Source organism: Musa acuminata, chromosome BXJ1-5 (assembly GCF_036884655.1).
Source record: "Musa acuminata AAA Group cultivar baxijiao chromosome BXJ1-5, Cavendish_Baxijiao_AAA, whole genome shotgun sequence".
Classification (NCBI taxonomy): Eukaryota; Viridiplantae; Streptophyta; class Magnoliopsida; order Zingiberales; family Musaceae; genus Musa; species Musa acuminata.
This window is the reverse complement of record NC_088331.1, coordinates 38,932,945-38,946,645: the sequence shown is the minus strand read 5'-3', so window position 1 is coordinate 38,946,645 and position 13,701 is coordinate 38,932,945.

Genomic DNA, 13,701 nt, shown 5'->3' with positions numbered 1-13,701 from the left:
AATTTGTCAAATTAACACAATATCATAAGTATTTCATGATTTCATACAATTACATGAAGCGATAACAAGAAAAATTGGTGATGAGATATACAAATCATGAAGACAAATTATGAATATTAAGAGACATGATTCTTTTTAGATAACTCAAATATACCATAGGGTGGCATGCCTTGCACATATGTTGATAGGATGATCGTGTTGTCATACAATAGTAGCACTAGTGATACACTATTACACTCTACCTCACGTCCCCTTCATGTGCCCCTACACTTGATGCTTAACTCTATTGCACCACTACACCCAGCCTTATAGGTCTTTGTATGTTATCGCACTTGGTCACCTGACCCTATCATGCCATTGCCTAGCCTTTTTACTCTTGGTGCACCACCACACCTAGCCCTATGACCCTTCGTGTATTTAACCCAGAGTTCGTTGCTTAGCATAGCTTCTAAATTCTCTACACATCGCCACACTCGGTTTTTCTGAACCAATACCTTATCGTTCATTAAAGCCTCGAATCTTCGATCATCATATTGCTAGTCATAGGTGCTTTACAAGCCAATCACGTGAGTGATGACATATGTGACTTGGCACATAGTCTTTTTGCTTATTAAATTTTGGTATTTTCTCACTTTATATTGCTTATTGCTTGAATATATTGTGATGTCTATGGATCTGTACAATGAGAATTGAATCGTGATGAGATCACGACAATGAGATCGATTCGCCTTTAAATATAGATCCTAAATAATTCTGATCATAGGTTACTCGAGAGGGACATCGAGATAACCGGACAGATTGGTATGTTATATACCCGTCCATATGATGGATACAACTAGTCTCATAGCTACTTATGTGGGGATACTAGGGATACAGTACAGGTGCTCATTGGAGAATGAGTTCACTAATTGATCCGCTTACGAAATGTTGGATGGTTGATGATGTGTTATTGTCAAACAACGATTCCGTAGTCCCAGTGTATATTTGGTCCTTAGACTTCAGACACCAAGGATGTTCTATATGAGTACTTCATTCTTTGATATCAGACTTATATGTCTAGAGGTTCCAGATCTAGTACAATCGGTCATTGGGAGTGGTAGCCAAACTTATGAGAACTACTGAGTATCGATAGAGGATCATCCACTCTCGGTGTCATGAGAGGAATATCCCATGTGTTCTTGCTCAGACAAATCCCTAGTTAGGGTCATTTGGATTGAGAGAGAAAGAGTTCTCCGGGAGAATCTAATTAGAGCGAGACTCGAGTATAAACCATATGGGTCTGACAGCACCATGTCTTGTATACGATCTATGGAATATTAGATGGATGAGGGATTAGGTACACGGTAAATGAGGATAAACATATCCAATAGATTTGATTCTCCTGTATCGTTTGGGGATTACGATGTAGTGGCCTAATACATCCGCAGTCGATGAGTCGAGTGAATTATTATAGAGATAATAATTCACTGAGCTAGAAGGAGTTCTGATAGATATGACTTACGGCCAGCTTGATATTGAGCCTAGAGGGTCACATACATGGTAGGTATTGCAATGAGTAGAGGTTCGGATATGAGATATCCGTCAGAGCCCCTATCTTATTATATATCTAATAAGCCCATGAATTATTGGATCATATGTATATGATCCAATAAAAGCCCATGAGAGATTATTAGATAGAGATCCACTAATCTAATAGGCTTGGGTAGTTGGATGAAGATCCAATACCCAATATGGGAGGATCTATTAGGGTTAAGTTGACATGAGACCTCAATAAATAGGAGAGAACTAGTGGTTCATAGGCTAGAGCTTTTTTGGTTGTCTCTCCTATTCTCCTCCCCCTCTCCACCTTAGAGCAGACCTGGAGTTTTGAGGAGCATCATCACAGCCCTGTTGTGTGGATCACCGCTAGAGAGGAGGACGCTTGATCTCCTTCACATTCTCTTAGAGATCTACAGGGATTCAGGGATATACGATCACCCTAGGTAACACAATCTATCTCACAAGTGGTTTTATGTTTTGTGGATTTTGCACACCAATCTTCACATGACAATAAACATATCTTTGGGAATTACGGATTTTGTTTTATGTTCTTTCGTTGCGCATGTGATGTCACCCCCAAGATTTTTCAACATATATAAGATCATCATAGACTATGTCATCGTTGCATGCTTGATGTAGCTTATCGTGGCATCACAATCGACTGAGCTCTTTTGCTTCATCACTATCTCAATTATACTGGATCGATAAAGAGCCCAACGAAAGGACCGAATTGGATTAACCAAGTCATGTAGACTAGGTCGAGCAAATTGACTCATGTTGATAATAAAAGAAAATTTGGGGTGACCCTTAGTCTCTTATATCAATAGACCTTAAGTGAATAATACTTCCTGACACAAATTCATGATGCTCCTTTGCCCAGGAAGTGGGAGCTAGTCATAGGTGCCCTATAAGCCAATCATATGAGTGATGACACGTGTGATATGTTACACAGTCTTTTTGCTTATTATTGTTATTGATATTATCACACTTTATATTACCTGCTCGATATGTTATGAAATCCTTCGATCTATACAATGAGAATTGGATGATGACGAGATTATAATATCTCATTGTTAGATAGCAATTTCATAGTCCTAATTGTATATTTGGTTCTTAGACTTGAGATACCAAAGATACCTTGTATGAGTACTCCATTCTTTAATATCGGACTTATAGATCTAAAAGTTCCAAATCTAGCATAACCAGTCATCGGGAGTGGTAGCAAATCTTATGAGGGTAATTGAGTATCGATAGAGGATCATCCGCTCTCAATGTCATGAGAAAAATATCATATATATTCTTACTCAAACAAATTCGTAGCTAGAGTCATTTGGATTTAGAGAAAAATAAGTTTTCCGAGAGAATCCGATTAGAGCAAGACTCGAGTAGATTCCATATGCGCTTAATAGCATTATGCTTGATATACAATCTCTAGGATATTAGATAGATGAGGGACTATAGATACATGGTAACTAAGGGCAAATAGGTCAAATAGATTGGATTCTCTTGTATCATTTGAGGACTATGGCATAGTGGCCTAGTACGTCCATAGTCGATGAGTTGAGTGAATTATTATGGTAATAATAATTTACTAAGTCAGACGGAGTTCTGATAGGTATGACTCATAGGTCATCGTGACCTACATCCACTCTCGATTCCTTTTTACTTGAGGCCACTAACTTCCATTATCGGTCTTCCTTCAATGGGTGAAGACCAACTATCATCTTACAACTCTTTCTCATTTTCATGTGTTCAGGAGAGAACCTTTACACTTCTCTTTTATATACTTACACCTCATTTCTCCCTTTAGAAGAACTTCTAAATATTAGGAAGAGGTGACTCTATACTAAGAGAGATTTATAACTTTTTTTACAAGGATTCTTTTCCCATTTTTCAACTTAATTTCATGCTTCTCCATATAGGAATAGCGAGGGTATTTATAGACCTAAAATGACTTCAAAATTGAAGCATAAAAAGGTCTCATCCTGGGTTTCTCGAATCCTGACAGTATCATCGCTTGTGTTGGGCAGTACCACCGCCTGCAACACTGATAATAAGTGGTACCATCGCCTGACACAGTTTGGGAGACTATGTTTTGGTGGTACCACCGCCTAATATAATCCTGAAGACTATGTCTGGTCGATGCCACTACCTAGTCTAGGCGATACCGCCGTCATACCTTACTATAAGACATTGAATGAGCCAAACAACAAGCTCAATTTAGCTCTGATTCAAGCCCAATTGGCTCCTAATTAAGTTGCCATTGTTTCACCCCAATACTAACTCAATTAGACCTAAACTAACTCGATCTAGATAAATTATTATAAAGCATTAATTATATGTTGTTTGACATTTCATTGGTTTATCCATGGCTTCGTCCGACCCTTCAACACATTGTCCTCTCCTTCAGCATATTGCCCAATCCAACATGTTGTCTTTTTGCAACACCCGATCTCCTTGACTTAATATCCAATCTTCTTAACCTGATGTCTGAATTAATGGCACAAAGCCTTCTGCCGGCACGTCGATTGATCCTTCAGCTCGACATCCGATCTTCTGACATGTTTCACTTCAGCCCAACATTGATTCTTCCTGCTTTAATCAAATTGTCTCTTCATGATTGAAGCTAGTCCTATGTCACTCAAAACACATATTAGATCACAAAGTTATTAATTGATTTCATCATCAAAATCTGATATTCAACACCACTCTCGGTGTCATGAGAGGAATATCCTATGTGTTCTCACTCTAGCAAATCCTTGGCCAAGGTCATTCAGATTGAGAGAGAAATGAGTTCTCTAGGAGAATCCAATTATTATAAAGCATTAATCATATGTTGTCTGACATTTCATTGGTTTATCCAGAGCTTCGTCTGATCCTTCAACGCATTCTCCTCTCCTTCAGCATATTGCCAATCAACATATTGTCTTCCTGCAACACCCGATCTCCTTGGCACAATGTCCGATCTTCTTGGCCTGATGTTTGAATTAATAGTATGAAGCCTTCTGTCCGCACGTCGATTGATCCTTCGGCTTGACATCCAATCTTCTGACATGTTTCACTTCAGCCCAACATTGATTCTTCCTACTTTAATCAAATTGTCTCTTTATGATTGAAGCTAGTCCTATGTCACAAAACATATATTAGATCACAAACTTATTAATTGATTTAATCATCAAAATCTAATATTCAACACCACTCTCAGTGTCATGAGAGGAATATCCCATGTGTTCTCACTTTAGCAAATCCTTGGCCAAAGTCATTCAGATTGAGAGAGAAATGAGTTCTCCGGAAGAATCTAATTAGAGCGAGACTCGGTAGATTCCATATGGGCCTTACAATACCATGCATGATATATAATCTCTGGGATATTAGATAGATGAGGGACTATAGATGTATGGTGATTGAGGGTATATATGTCTAATAAATTGGATTCCTCTGTAGCATACGGGGACAGAGCATAGTGGCCTAGTACGTCCATAGTCGATGATTCTAGTGAATTATTATGGAGATAATAATTCATTGAGTCAGAATGAGCTCTAATATGTATGACTCACGATTAGCTCGATATTGGGTTTAGAGAGTCACACACATATGGTAGGTGTTGCGACAAGTAATGGTTTGTATATGAGATATCCGTCGAGCCCTTATCTTATTAGATATCTAATGAGCCCCTATATTATTAGATCCTTTGGGTAAGATCCAATAAAACTAAATAGGATAGAGATCTATTAATTCAAGAAGTTTGGGTAGTTGGATAGAGATCTAGTACCCAATAGGGAAAGATCCATTATTGTTAAGTTGACAAGAACCTTTATAAATAGGAGGGAACCAAAGGGGTATAGGCTAGAACCTTTTTGGTTGCCACATCTTATTCTCCTCCCTCCCTCTTCTTCTCAACCAACAGTCCTATTTAGAGTGTGTGAACAACAAGAAAGGTCGACCCCTTTTTGATCTTGTTACAGTCTTGTGGTGCGCAAAGGAGAGGAAAGATCGCACACTATGAAAAAAGGAGCATTGTTGAGCCATCTGTCTTATGGATCATTGCTAGAGAGGAGGATATCTGACCTCCTTTATCAACGCATTTGAATCTATATTTTCGGGGATATACGATCTCCCTTAGGTAGATCTTCTCACATGTGTTATGCAATTTTTTTATTTTATGATTTCACACACCAAATTTCCCACGAAGATCCGATATTGAATTTTTAGGAACCTGTTTTATTTCCTGTTCTTCCATTGTGCATGTGATGCTGTCCAAGGTTTTCCAATAGTGGGGGGTATTGGTTATAATGGATATGATGTGATTGACACATTAGCATAAAATATAATCAACGTGTCACCATTTGGTCACCAATGTCATGTGCTATCCAATAATAATCTTATCTCTATATGGATGCACCATCGATTGACATGCATCAAGGCCAAATCACTGTGAATAGCATGACTAACTATCAAATGGTCTAATGTCTATTATGAATAATTACGATGAATAAGCGCAACCACCTTGAACAAATGATGTAATGGTCCCCAAGCTTTACTATAAAAGGGGTCGTCTAGGTATACTCAAATATATTGAAGAAAAATAGGCTCGTCATAAACCAATGCTAACTTGAGCACTGACTTAGTTTTGTAGGGTTGAGAGTCTATCTTTATAAGTTTTTCTAAAGATAAGCTTGAAAGGAAACTAGGTTAGATTCCAATTGGCTTCTAGCCTAGCTAACCCAAATTTGACTTTAATAGATATAGTGGCAAATAAGCCTTTTGCGTATTTATATCTTAAGTCTTAACACATGTGGAAGCTTAGAAGGGTGGTTAATAGAGGACCTTATCTAGAAAGAGGAAGTCATGGGTATTGGTTGAGAGCCTCACCTGGTCTTCTAAAGTTGGTCAGGTTGGACAAATACAATAAAGTTATGATTTATTTAATAATATAATTTTTCTTGAGGAGGAAGTGATTATCCGATCATCTTAGCGTTAGGACCGTATCGACACTAAGAGAGGGAGGGGGTGAATTAGTGCTTTCATAAAACTTATGTGGATTCAAAAATTTCGTTCAATAAAGTCATATTGAAAAGATGTTTAACTTAAACACGTATGAAAGTGTAATGAGCATAATGAGAGTAAGAAATTAGTTTGCAATATAAATGAAAAACTTAAAGTAAAATGCAAACCAGATTTTATAGTGGTTAGATCGTCTCGACCTATGTTCACTCCCGATTCCTCTTTACTTGAGGCTACCTGCTTTCACTACTAATCTTTTTTCCAAAGGGCGAAGATCAACTACCCTTACAACTCTTTCTTCTTTTCACAGACTCAAGAGAGAACCTTTACACCTCTATCTTTTAGACTTCACTCCTCCCTTAGAAACTTTCTAACTCTAGGAGGAAAAGACTCACTAGCTTTAGAGAGATTACAACACTTTTTTTCTTAAGTATATTTTTCCCTTTTATAATCAATTTCATGTGCTTCCAAGAAGAAATAATTAGAGTATTTATATACTCCAAATGACTTTAAAAATGGAGCAAAAAAAGGTCTCATCCCGGGTCCTAGCAATACCATCGCTTGTACTGGGTGGTACCATCGCCTAGTTTGGCGATACCACTGCCTGAGTCTGGCAGTACCACTGCCTGACAGTCTCGGAGACTGGGCTCTTAGAGATTAAGCCTCTAGTGGTTCCATCGCTTGGTCTAGCAGTGCCACCACCTGACCCAACTTTTCAGTCACTGAATAAGCCTTTTTAATGGGCCCAATCTAGTCCCAAATCAGGCCCAATGGGCCCCTAATTGAGTTGGTCTAATTACGTTAAAAACCAACTCAATTACAACCTAGATTACTTCAATCAAGACACAATTAATTACAAGCATGAATCACATATTGTTCGGTATGTCATTGGTTCATCTAGCGCTTCGTTTGACCTTTCATCACTTCGTCTTCTCATTCGACGTATTACCCAATCGGTATGTTGACATCCGTAACTTCCGATATCCTTGGTATAATTTCTGATCCTTCTGGCCCGATACCCGAACTCATGGCATGAAGCTTTCTACCGATAGGTCGATCAGTCCTCTAACCCAACATCCAATCTTTTGACATGTTCTATTCCGGCCCAACCTCTGATTCTATTGCTTTAATTGATTTGTCTTTCCTTGATTGAAACTAGTCCTGCATCACTTAAACACACTTTGATAGGTCGATTTGTCTTTCCCTGCTTTAATTGATTGAAACTAGTCCTCATCAATCAATTTCATCATCAAAATTCAAGATTCAACAATTTTCCCATTTTTTTTATGACAACCAACTGATGATGAAGTTTAAAATAAACTCCTCCTATCAATATGTCATATTAATATAAACTTTGAATTCAAAAATTCATGACTATTTCATGATTACATGCATCATGAATATTGAAAGGACCAATTAATCATATCATTGCATGCATCTTAAAATCATGAGTATTTCATGCATAATCATAATTTCAAAATATCAAAGTACACCATGCATGATCATCATCATAACTTCTCCCCCTTTGTCATCAACAAAAAGGAGAAGTGCAACTAGCAAATTTTCAAGCTAACAATTTAGCAAGATTTACATCATTTTAGAATATGTAAGCTAACAAGTGTTACTCCTCTTTGAAGTATGAAGGCTAGCAAGTTTTGCTTCTTTTGAGATGAGTAAACTAGTACTTTTCTCTTAAGATGTTCAAGATAGCAAGTTTCTACTTTGAAATGTGCAACCTAGCAATTTTGCTTTCATTTACAATGTACAAGCTAGCAAGTTTTCTTTCCTTCAAATGTGCAAGCTAGCAATTTTTCTTTTCTTTGTAATGTGCAAGCAAATCATAAATACAAATCATAAATATACAAATAGTGTAATTTTTCTCTTTTTTCAATCAATGATTCAATCATATCATGAGATATACAAATCATAAATATAAGGCAATTGTACTTAATAAAATTCAAGTCATAACATTAAGAAGTTAAGTGACATATCATGGTTAATTTGAATACATATCTTCTTTAGAGAATATTAGGAAGAATCGTAGGAGGACAATTAATGAAAAATCTTGATTCATAATAAATCTCAATTCATAAATATCAAGTGAAAGAATCAAGATTCGTTTGGATGAATCTCTTCTTTAGTGAAAGAAAAAATCTTGATTCATAGAGAACTTTCAAGTTATAATAAAAAAAAATCATAATTCATTTAGATAATTTTTCTCTTTATTAAATGACAAAAAGAAACATAAGAGATCAAATAAGAGATCTTGATTCACAAAAAAAAAATCTCACGTATCAAATATCAAGAAATCAAGATCATGATTAAGATAAAAACTTCTCTATAGCAAAAAGAAACATAGGAGAACTTGATTCATGCATAAGAAATCTCAAGTCATCAATAAAGAAATCAAAATCATGATCCGAAAAATGTATAAGAAAAATTTATGCATTTGAGAGATTTAACATGCCTGAGTTTCATACTCAAGCTAACAATTTTGGTTCTCTTAATATACTCGCAATTTTCTTTCTCCCCTTTGTTATTGTAAACAAGAAAGAAGAAGAGTGGAAGAATACAATGGTATAATTTTTTTTTACATCAATGCTCTACTCATAATATAAGGTTTATAATCATAAATACAAAGGAATGATACATAATGAAAATCATGTCATGAAAGATAATATCAAAGATCATGTGAATACCAAAAGACATAATTCATTTTGATAAATCTCCTGTTAAATAAAAGAAAATCTTAGGAGATCAAATAGTAAAAGATCTTCAAAAAAAATTTAAAGTCATGAATTCTAAGAAATCAAAAGAAAAATCATGATTCATTTGGATAAATATTCTCTTTAATAAAATATAAGAATCATACGAGAATAAAAAATAAGAGATCTTGATTAGAATCTCAAGTTATAATTATGAGAATTCAATATTATAATTTTGATAAAATTCATTCAAATTCAAATCGTTAAAACATCAACCTCACTTTCAAGAGATTCAAAACAACATAAATAGACTTATCAATCTTTTATTGAAAAATCGATAAGATAGAAATAGAGAAATTTTTAAGAAAAATATATTCTCCTTTTTTATATATTTCAATTTATGTGATTTATTTCATACAAGCATGCTTTTGTCTTTTATGCCAAACAAAAATATGTATCATCGTTTAAAACCAAAAAACAAGATTTATCACAAGAGTCATCTAGATAAATAAACCATAAATCATAAAAATCATCATTACTTCAAATCATCATACATCATTAAATCATCAAGCATGACTTCATTAAACAAAAAGCATTTTCAATCAAAATTATTTTGTTTGTTGTAGTAATATATTTTTCTTCTTAAGTGAATCTAACTTTTTATACTTAGTGCAAGGAGTTAACATGAAATTGTCATACTTAATTTTTTAAAATTTTTTAAAATCACTAGAAAGAGAAGCATGATCTCCTTTTTTATTTATATTTTATATACTAATTTAAAAATAACTCATGAAATATATCAAGTAATTTCATAGTAAAGTAAAGGGGTTTTGGTTGAGTCATTTACCTCGTTGTCGAAAGCCATCAAAGCATAGTTTGCCACATTTTATTTGTCGGTTTGCTCCTCGTCTTCGAATGCACTCGAATCGTCCCAAGTCATCTTGAGTGTTTTTTTCTTCTTTTGTAACTTCTTCTCCATTTGTGGACATTCACTTTTGAAGTGCCTCGACCGATTACATTAATAGCAAGTTATTTTGTCATTTTTAAGTTCATTTTTATTCTTAGATTCTCATTTTATGAGCTTCTTTAATTTTATTGTGAAGAGTTCAATGTCATCATCACTTGAGCAGTGGTCTTTTTTTATTCTAAGTGTCAAATCCTTCATGTTTTTTGGAAGGTTATTCTCATGTTCATCATGTGCAATACACATCATTTCATAGGTCATTAAAGACCTGATAAATTCTTCAAGTGAAAAATTGATCAAGTCCTTTGTTTCTTATATTGTCGTTACTTTTGGATCCCAACTTTTTGGAAGGGATCTTAGAATTTTATTTAAAAGTTCAAGATTAGAAAAATATTTACCAAGAGTTTTCAAACCATTGATGACATCCGTAAAACATATGTATATGTCAACAATGATTTTGCTTGACTTTATTCGAAATAATTCAAAATCATACATCAAAAGATTTATCTTAGATTATTTTACTATATTCGTGCCTTCATGAGTTACTTCTAGTGTATGTCAAATCTTATGTATAGTTTCACATAAAGAAATACGATTAAATTTATTTTTGTCTAAGGCGCAAAATAGAGCATTCATAGCTCTAGCATTTAAATAAAACATTTTCTTCTCTAGATCAATCCATTTGTTCATTGGTCTAGAGAGTTTTTGAAAGCTATTTTTAATAATATTTTATAAATTTAAATATATAAAAAGCAAGAAAACTCTAATACGTGTTTTCTAATATGTATAGTCCGTCCCATTGAACATATGAGGATGAATGATAGAGTGACCATCTTGAAAGTCGAAAAAAGCCATCTCTCTTGGGTGTTAAATCAAATAGAGAAAAACGTGGCTTTGATACTAATTGTTAGGACCGTATCAGCACTAAGAGGGGGGAGGGGGTGAATTAGTGATTTCATAAAACTTATGTCGATTCGGAAACTTCGTTCAATAAAGCCGTATCAGAAAGATGTTTAATTTAAAAATGTATGAAAGCATAATGAGCATAGTGAGAGTAAGAAATTAATTTATAATGTAAATGAAAAACATAAAGTAAAATGTAAACAAGATTTTATAGTGGTTCGGTCCACCGCGAACTCCGGTTAGATTCAGGCATGATACACTTTTTATTTATTGGGAGAACCCAAGTACTCTCTTGCGGATCCATGAAACAACTCTCAGAAATCTTTTTCCCTTTTGGAAGATACAGGAACGAAACAATCAACCTATTGATATTGGAAGACCGAAAAGATTCTTCCAATGTCTCGTTTCTGGGTCCAATGGAATTCATAGGTATAGGAAGAAGCTCCATCAAATAGAGATTTTTTCTTTCGACCATCTTTCGATCCCGACCTACATCAACTCCCGATTCCTCTTTACTCGAGATTATCGGCTTTCACTACCGATCTTTTTTCCAACGGGCGAAGATCAATTACCCTTATAACTCTTTTTTCTTTTCACAGGCTCAGGAGAAAACCTTTATACCTCTCTCTTTTATACCTCACTCATCCCTTAGAAATATTTTAACTCTATAGGAAGAGACTCACTAACTTTAGAGAGATTACAACATATTTTTTCTCAAGTATATTTGTTTCCATTTTCTACTCAATTTTGTGGACTTCCAAGCCGAAATAACTAGGGTATTTATAGACCCTAAATGATTTTAAAATTAAAGTCCAAAAAGGTCTCATATTGGGATTCCCAAGTCCTGGCGGTACCACCGTTTGCGTTGGACGAAACCACCGCCTGCAACATTGACACTGGATGATACCATCGCTTGACAGCCTTCGAGACCGAGCTCTTGGAGATTGAACCTCTAGCGGTTCCACCACCTGGTCTAGCGGTACCACTACCTAACCTAACTTTTGGGTCACTAAATGGGCCCCCCAATGGGCCCAGATCAATCCCAAATCAAGCCCAATGGGCTCCTAATTAAGTTGGTTTAATTACGTTCAAAACCAACTCAATTATAACCTAAACTAATTTAATCAAGACATAATTGATTATAAGCATGAATCACATATTGTCTAGCATGTCATTGGTTCATTTGGTGCTTCGTCCGATCCTTTGACACTTCGTTTGACCCTTCGACGCTTTGTTTGACCTTTCGGTGCATCATCCTCTTCTTCGGCATATTACCCAATCGGCATGTTGACCTCCGCAACATCTAATCTTCTTGATGCAATTTTCGATCCTTCTAGCCCGATACCCGAACTTATAGCACGAAGCCTTCTACCAACAGGTCGATTAGTCCTCTAACCCAACATCCAATCTTCTGACATGTTCCATTCCGGTCCAACCTTTTCCCCGATTAAAGCTAATCCTGTATTACTTAAATACACATTAGATCATAACTCATCAATTGATTTCATCATAAAAAATTTAAGATTCTAACACTTAGAAAATAAATTATATTAAAAGATACAATTGACATGAGAGAGTGATCATTTTGAAAGATCGATTAAGTTGGAGTAGATGCAACCTTGATCATATATTTATCCGCATTTGAATGACTAAGCTTTACAGGATAATGGAAAGTAAAAATAAAAAAGATTATCCATCTTTGTGTTACTTCTTAGTGTTATCTTTTTTTTTTTTTTCTTTCTGATATAAGGAATTCAATTGTTATATATCGATTCACATTTTGGAGTACGCCAACAAATATTATCAAGGCTTCTTGGCTATTAACTAAAGAAACCGTGATAAGTTCAAGCTATTGTTAAAAGGCATGAGTGAGTATATAGGGATCATGATCGGCCACTTGATGAGTCCTATCGTTGACTTTCAAAATATAACTGGATAAAGACTCATCCTCACTTTACCGAATGGTTAATAAGGCTAGTGTGGTTTTCTTTACATGTTGAACCCAAATAAGGTAGAGTTTAAATTCTTTCATCAGTTACTTGAAAGGTACAATCGAGGCAAAGGTGGGAGGACTATTCCTAGATATTTCTTTAGAGAGTAGCTAGGAAAACCTAAGATGTTTATAGGTCATTTGTTGCCCTACATGTGGCAATATGCCTTATGAGATCAACACTTCCATCGAGGGTCTCAAGTTTTGATAAGCTAAACTTGGAAGGGATAAGATTCTCTTCAATTTATTGAGAGATTACAGTCTTGAGTTCGTAGATAGGACGAGTTACTTAGAGGTCCTTGTAGATAAGATTCTCTTCAATTTCTTTTGTAACTAATAAGCAATCAGACTAGTGATATTGTACACTATACCAATTGTGGGAGAAAAATGATGATGATCTACATTATCTTGGCCAAAGCCTGCACCTATTAGTTGAGGCCAAGAAAAGCATTGAGTTGTATAATAACTTAAGTTAAACTCCTTATTGGGAGAGTGGACTAGTTTTTTCGAAATCGTAATTGAGAGCGTTGGTGCAAAGGACCAACCCAAATGCTTATGTGGAGATAAAGGTAGAGGCCTTGGTCCAAAGCCAATAG